This window comes from Pan troglodytes, chromosome 1 (assembly GCF_028858775.2).
Source record: "Pan troglodytes isolate AG18354 chromosome 1, NHGRI_mPanTro3-v2.0_pri, whole genome shotgun sequence".
NCBI lineage: Eukaryota > Metazoa > Chordata > Mammalia > Primates > Hominidae > Pan > Pan troglodytes.
In genome coordinates, this window is record NC_072398.2 from 56,370,986 (window position 1) to 56,379,289 (window position 8,304).

At 40.7% G+C, this 8,304-nt stretch overlaps 1 pseudogene; it reads right to left on the reverse strand.

The window, feature by feature from the left end:
* Nucleotides 1–449: 449 nt before the first annotated feature.
* On the reverse strand, nt 450–1,057 carry LOC100615758 (integrin beta-1-binding protein 1-like; annotated as a pseudogene).
* Nucleotides 1,058–8,304: the final 7,247 nt, after the last annotated feature.

Below are 8,304 nucleotides of genomic sequence, written 5' to 3' on the forward strand. Positions count from 1 at the left end.
AGTCATATTTTTTCAGAATTCTTTTGGATTTATTTTTACAAGTACCCATACTCTGATGCATCCATTATATCTAATTTCAGGATTCCACTGTTCATGTTTTCTTCTTCATCAACAGCAGGCTGATCTGTCATCTTTAGCAAATGGTGGATCTGACTTTATCATTTAAAACTTATTCCATATGCACTACTTTTTTTAAACTTTATTTTCCTGATTACTAAGTTTGCTCATCTTTCTATCCACTCTTTAGCTTCTTTTTTTCCCACTGTTTAATACAAAACATCTTATTATAAAAACAAATGATCAATATTTTATTTATTGCATTTTCTTAAGAAAATCCAGAAAAGGGATCACTTCATATTTCCATAATAGTACAACATTGCATATTAAAAAAACTGTTTTGAACACAGCTGAACTTTCAGATAAATTGACTTTCACTTGATTTGCAGGATTCAACATTTCTCAGATGTTAATACAGATAGAAAGTGGCAGATAGAACTTTTCAAATTGCTTATGTTTGTTCCAGCCGGTTGCACTGATGAACCCACAGGCTGTATTCATCACTGCTTGCATCTGTGTTCTTCAGAGCCAATAAGTGTTTTTCCACCCCAGACCATCATCATAACACACCATCCAGATGATTAAATATAGAACATGCCTATACAAAATATCATACTGATCTGATGTTGATACTTGTATTATATTTGGAAACTCCCATTATAAATTTTTCCTCCAGAGGAACAAGAGGCAACTTTTCATCTTGCTGGGCAACATCTATATAATTTATCAGGTCTAGTGGCCCTTTAAGACATCTTCTCTCAGAGAGTTTCAGTGTCTTAATGGCACCAACATATTTTATTTGAAATTCTGCACACATATTTGAATTATTGTTGCTTTATTCTGAGCTCTTGGTGGAATCTGTATTGAGGCTGGCCACAGGGCTGGACTATGAAAGGCCCCCAAGGCTAGAATCTACAGACTTGCTCTTAGTACTGATTTCACCACTTTGGGAACTGCTACTACGGTGTCTGTTTTTTCTTTTTTTTCCTTTCCAAAACATTTTTCACCATAGCTTCATCTAGAGAATATCACCGTAGAATCAAATATTATTTTATTATCTTCAAAGGTTCTAAAGACAGGTCTGCACAGATAGCTTCCTTTCATTCTAATGCAGTCAGTTCTTTTTATGGAAACAATGTACATCAACGCCAAGCATAGGCAGAGGGCCGCCTATGCTGCTGTTAGAGTCAGAGCACTCCAAACCTCCTTAGTTTCTTGTGAAGACAGTTTTATACTTCTCATAATATAGGAATTTTCATCTGAAGCATCTCCTCAGTGCTGTCTGAAGTTGTTCTTCAGTCTTCTGATATATTTTGAAGGCTGTTGGCTTGTAGCTACTTGAAATTCAATGTGTCTTTAATGCATTGTCTATTATTTTGCTTGATAAATCTTCTGGATATTTCTTGTAATGTCAGGTTCAACTTGTTCTAAATGTTCAGGTCACTCTTTGCTAAGTCCTTTTCTAAAAGAATGTATTCTAAGTCCAAGCAAAGAGTTGGAGATTTTCAGCTCTTTTTTAATGCCTTCCAGTTTTTCCATTTCCGATAGTTTGTTTTTGAGCATGGATTCCATTAAAGTTAATTCAAGGCCTTCATGTTATTTTTGAATAAGGTTAAATGTGTAAAAAATTTGAAAGTATTTCCTCTAGAAGAACAGAAACATCAGTGGCTAGTTCTTTGTCTTTACTTGCATAAGATAGGCCTTTAATTATTAAAAATCTGACCATAAGTAACACTATCTTCCACAGCAATCCATGGGTATCAGGATCTGGTTGAAAGTCCTCTGGCAGGGCTGCCACTGGCTGGCACAGTGTCCCCTAGAACCACTGCAACACTGAGCATCACGGCTATGAACAGACCCTCTGTGATCCCCTAGGCTGTTGTGAGGCACTTCAGTTTGTCAGGTCTCGTGGACCATCATAGAGCACCAGAGAGTATTCTGCCTGGAACCAAATCAGTGCCTGGTAGATTTCAGTGGAGGTGAGAGAGAAAGAATAAATACAGTAAATTACTGGCTAATTCTTCTCCTTCAATTTTTTTTTTTTTAGGGACAGGGTCTTGCTATGTTGCCCAGGCTGGAGTGCAATGGCTATTCCCAAGTACCATCATAGCATACTACAACCTCAAACTAGGCTCAAACAATCCTCCCACCTCAGCTTCCTGAGTAACTAGGAGGAGGTTTGCACCCCTGCACCTGGCTTCTCTTTCTCTTAAATAAACTTTTCTTTTTGTGGCCCTGGATCATTTTAGCCACAGAGCACCAAAAACTTCTTATTCTCAGAGCCTCTTCATGTCTGGCTGGCCTTGACTATTCACAGAGAGGGCAGAACACAAGTGGGGAAAAGATTATGGAGGACCCTACAAAGGATTTCAACTTACTTCACCAATTATGCCTTTAAAAACAAAGGAAGAAATGGCCGGGAGCAGTGGCTCATGCCTGTAATCCCAGCACTTTGGGAGGACAAGGCAGGCAGATCATCTGAGGTCAAGAGTTCGAGACCAGCCTGGCCAACATGGTCAAACCCCATCTCTACTAAAAATAAAAAATTAGCCAGGTATGGTGGCATGCACCTGTAGACCCAGCTACTTGGGAGGCTGAGGCAGGAGAATTGTTTGAACGTGGGAGGCAGAGGTTGCAGTGAGCCAAGATCGCACCACTGCACTCCAGCCTGGGCAATAGAGTGAGACTCTGTCTCAAAAAACAAACAAATAAACAAACAAAAAAAAAACAAAGGAAGAAATAAGTTGGAATTTTAAAAAGTTTTCACACCTCCAGACTGTACTGTCCAATTATGAGCCAGGAAAACTCAATTTTCTCAAACTCTTTTTGCATGTGGTGAAATGTTTGATGATGCAGAAGCCCTTCAAGATATTTCTTTTCAGAATGATCATCTTTGAGGGTATTAGATGCTGATGCAGCTTTCCTCACAGGGGCTGATCCCTAGGAAGTGGGGGACCCAGGCTTTGTTCAGCTGAATTTAACAACTCAGTCTTGGCCAGGCTTGGTAACTCACACCTGTAATCCCAGTACTTTGGAAGGCCAAGGTGGGAGGCTTGCTTGAGCCCAGGAGTTCTAGATCAGGCTGGGCAACATAGCGAGACCCTGTCTTTACAAAGAAACAAACAAACAAATGAAAATTAGCTGGGCACAGTGATGTTTTCCCATGGTACTAGCTATTCTGAGGCTGAGATGGAAGGATCACTTGAGCCCAGGGGTTTGAGACCTCAGTGAACTATGATTGTGTCACTGCACTTTAGCCTGGGCAACAGAGTGAGACCCTGTCTCTAAAAATCACTTTATCAGGCCATTCTTGCATTGCTATAAATAATTACCTGAGACTAGGGTAATTTATAAGAGGTTTAATTGGCTCATGGTTCTGCAGGCCGTACAGGAAGCATAGCACTGCGACTGCTTATGGTGATGTCTTGGGAGCTTTTACTTATGGCAGAAGGCAAAGTGGGAGCTTGCACGTCACGCGGTCAAAGCAGGAACAAGAGGGAGAGGGAGGGAGGGGAGGTTCCACATATTTTTAAACGATTGGATCTTCTAAGAACTAAGTCACTATGGTGAGGACAGCACCAAGCCATGAGAGATCTGCCCCCATGATCGAAATACCTTCCACCAGGCCCTACCTCCAACACTGGGGATTATATTTCAATAGGAGATTTGGAGGGCACATCCAAGCTATATCACACACACCATCTCATTGACAACAAATTGGTAGGAATTTTTAAAATTCCATTTATTTCTACCTTCTTCTTTTTTTTCTTGGAGACAGCATCTGGCTCTGTCACCCAGGCTGGAGTGCAGTGGCACGTTCATGGCTCACTTCAGCCTCAATTTCCTATGGTCAGGTGATCCTCCCTCCTCAGCCTCCTGAGCAGCTGTGACCGTAGGTGTAAGCCTCCACACCTGGCTAAATTTTTTGAGTTTTAGTAGAGACAAGGTCTTGCTATGTCACCTAGGCTAGTCTTGAACTCCTGAGCTCAAGGGTCCTCCTGCCTCAGTCTCCCAAAGTGCTGGGATTACAGATGTGAGCCACTGTGCCCAGCTCTTCCTTCATTTTAAAAAGTGAAATTGGTGAAGTAAGTTGCAACTCTTTGTGGGGCCCACTGGTTTTGGCAAGGCCAGGCTGGGCTGGGCTGTATGGCTCTGCAGGTCTGGCTGAGCTCCCTCATGTGTGCTGAGGTCAGCTGATATGGGCAAGTGCAGCTCCAGCCTTGGCTCTGGCCCACATATTTCTTACCCTTGTCTTATAACCTGTGTTATAAGCCTGGTCTTTTCTGCCCATGGTAACGGCAGATGCACCAGAGAGTCACTGGGGAGCAGTTATCCAATCTACATTTTCAAAAGTTCACCCTGACTGTGAGATGTCAAAGCCTCATTTGATTGCCTTTTCATGAAGTCATGATCCTCAGGGGGCCTGTAGGTTTTCTGAAAGTAGGATATAGAACAGGAGCTGATATAGTCACCAATTTCTTCTGTTTATATGGCTCACTTCAGCAGCCACTGTCAAGAAAAGCTGGGATACTTGAGCTGACAGAGATGAGATCACAATAAACGCCAACCCAGAGATGGCTACACATGTATTCTGAAATGACTGCACTCTGTTGACCAGGTTAGGAGTGACCCTCCACAGCACATACTGTCCTATGGGCAAAGCCACAACTTAGGTGTCCAAGATGCTGATGCAGCAAGGCCTAGTGCTGAGTAACTGCAGGATTCCAGGGAACTCTTCATAGCTATAGGCCTCAGTTTCTTCTTTAAAGAGGAGGAAATGTGTGAATAGAATCCATATCCTGAATCAGTGGGGTTCAAGCTGGTGTGAATACTTCATCTTTGGAAGGGCTGAGATACTTTTTCTAGTATGTTTTATTTTATTTTTATTGATTGTAGAGTTTTCCTGAAAGAATAAATCAACACTGATGTCAAGATAGCAAGGAATGATGGACCAAGTCTTTCCAAAACCTATTACCTTGCCAAAAGCTGATAAGCCATTACGTCTTGTCCTGAAATACCAGCAGCAATTAAGAGCTCCAGAATTTCAGCCAACATGACATTTTATTTTTTATTTTCTCATTTCCATATCTGAGGTGGACAGCTCCTGGCTGTCCTGCCTCTTGGGGAACACCATGATTCCTTCCTGGGCTGGCAGATGACTGATAAAACGTAAAGAGTGTCTGGAGGAAGTTGTCTATGCTTTGTGAAGCCCCTTTTTAATTTATTTACTTTTTCTTATTTTTTCATTTTTTAATAACTTGTTTTTCCCACATGACTTCTATCCTTCTGATCCCCCCTTTTTTTAAAAAAAATAAATATTAGGGTTTCTTTTTGCCATGTAGCATATAAATAGACCTCCTTAATAGACTGCTCTTTGATTTGAAAGAGAGAAGCAGTCAAGAATACAGGTTCATGAAAATAAGGAAGTGTGTTTGTGAGTATATGTGTTTTGGGGGAGGGTAGAGAAGAGGATAAGTGATGATGGTTATGAGAATTTAAAGGCTTAGCAGAGCTGTGAGTTTAAGGTGGTCAGGAAAATTTTCTCCATAGGTCTCTTATGTCTAAGCCAGGAAATGTTTCTAGAAATTTCTTTCTATTTGGGAAGAGGTTGTCTCCCTTCAATCTTCCATTTCCAAAAAAAAAAAAAAAAAAAAAAAAAAAACAAACAAACAAACAAAAAAAAGAAGGTAGAAATAAGTGGAATTTTTTAAATTCCTACAATTTGTTGTCAATGAGACGGTGTGTGTGATAGTTTGGATGTGCCCTCCAAATCTCATGTTGAGATATAATCTTATTTGTCGCTCAATTGTTGAAGTTCCTTAGATGTCTTCTCTTTTTGTTCTGCAGATTTACTATCCATTCCCATAAATTCAGGTGTGATCTGTATACTGACGAATCCTTGTGCTGATCTCTGCTCATCTCAGACCCTTACAGCTCACTGTCCTAACTTGATTCACTTAGATGACAAAAAGGCAGTTCAAAAGAAAAACCCCACAGCATTTAGCATTTCCTATCCTTGCCCCTAAATCTATTTCTTTGCCTTTGTTCTGTGTCTCAGTGAATGGTACCACACCTGAGACAAAAAACGGGAGGGAGAGAGTAGTCACCTTTGAATCCTACCCTCTCCTAATCCCATATTGAATCTATCCTGCTTATTTCTGCCCATTATACAAATTTAAAACTTTGTAAAAAAAGTTATATTTCTTTTTACAATTTTTTTTAAATTAAAAAAATATTTTTTGAGACAGAGTCTCCTTCTGTCACCCAGGCTGGAGTGCAGTGGCACAATCACTGCTCACTGCAGTCCTGGGCTCAAGCTATCCTCCCACCTTAGCCTGTGGAGTAGCTGGGACTTCAGGTGCATGCCACCACACCTGGCTAATTTTAAAAAAATATTGTTTTAGAGATGGGGTCTCACTATGTTGTCCAGGCTGAATTTTACTCTTAAATATAAACTTCTCCTTCTCTCCACTTCCATTTTCACTTTTCTAATTCTGTCCTTATCTCTGTTATGAATTGGCAAGACTTCTAATCTTCATCTTTTTTTTCTAAATTATGTATTTTTCAGTCAGTATGATTTTACTAAAACACTTATCATTGTTCCTTTTCTTCTTAAAACCACTAATGGCTTTTCATTGCCCTTAAGTTCTAAATTCCTTAATTTGAATTACAAAAGTCTTTATATCTGGCCCCTGAATGCCTTCCCAGCCTTATCTTTTAGTGCCTCTGCCTTGATCTCTATGCTATTATCCTATTAAATTGTTTTAGTTCCTTCTACATGCCATGCTTCCTGTTCCTCTGTCTTGGACCTTTTTCTTATTCATCCCATTCTTCATCTGACTAACTTCTATATTATTCATACTCCTTCAGGTATTGCTTAAATAAACTTTCTCTCCTGGAGACTTTTCCTCCCTCCACTAACACATCTGAGTGAGATGCCTCTCCTACATGTTCTCACAGCACCTATCAATTCTCACAGCACCTATCAATTTATTTACCGTAATGAATTGCAATTGCCTAGTGTCTTGTCAGTATCTCTGACTACACTGTTAGTTACTGTGTTTATTTTTGTATGTTGGCACATACACAGAGGATACTCAGCCATTGCTGAGGGAATGGATGGATGACAGTGTTACAAACTCAGCTCAGTTGCTCACTGCTTGCAGAGTCCAATTAACAAGAGGGAGGTCTGGTATAAAGAAAGTGACTTTTTATTCCAAAGCTAGCTCAGGGAAGAAGTACAGGCTTCCTGCCTTAAGGGTACTGCTTTGTCTTTGGAGCAGAAAGTGGGTGTCAGGCCTCTGAGCCCAAGCTAAGCCATCATATCCCCTGTGACCTGCATGTATACATCCAGATGGCCTGAAGTAACTGACGAATCACAAAAGAAGTGAAAATGACCTGTTCCTTGTGAAATTTCTTCTCCTGGCTCATCCTGGCTTAAAAGCTCCCCCACTGAGGACCTTGTGATCCCCACCCCTACCAGCCAGAGAACAACTCCCTTTGACTGTAATTTTCCACTACCTACCCAAATCCTATAAAATGGCCCCACCCCTATCTCCCTTCACTGACTTTCTTTTCGGACTCAGTCCACCTGTGCCCAGGTGATTAAAAAGCTTTATTGCTCACACAAAGCCTGTTTGGTGGTCTCTTCACATGGACACGTGTGACAGTGGGTGCTTTTAAAGAGAGTCTATCATGAGTGGCACACAGGAGTAGTAGTAAACAGGTGGGGACTCCATTGCCAGCTTGGTGGCTTATCTACTGGGCAGTCGAGTTGGTGTCTTCATGGGCAGAAATAGGTTGTAAAGGTGGCCAACTCTCCAGGTGAGAGAGAGTTTTGTAGCAGGACTTTGGGTTGTAAATCGACTATTACCAACCTACTGGTGGGTGAGAGTTCTGTTCTGGAGCTTCTAAGCACATCGTTAGATCAACTTGCCCTGTAGGGAGTATCTGGTGAAGGGAAGGTAAAAGGTTACCCTTTCATTTCTAAAAGGCTGAGTGGAAAGTGGGAGATAGGGAGAAATGGAGAAAAGAGGAAAGAAGAGAAAATAATTAAAAAATACTGTTTCTTTTTTTCTTAGAAAAATTAGGATACTTGGTTACAGAAGTATGAATGAATGATTACTTTTCCAGGGAGTCTGCTATCTGTATCAGTGTTACTTGGTTCAGAGGTTCATATGTTCATGATTTCTATAATTAAATTCTGTTTGCAACTTTATAAGGTTTCCGTATTAACACTGAATTTTG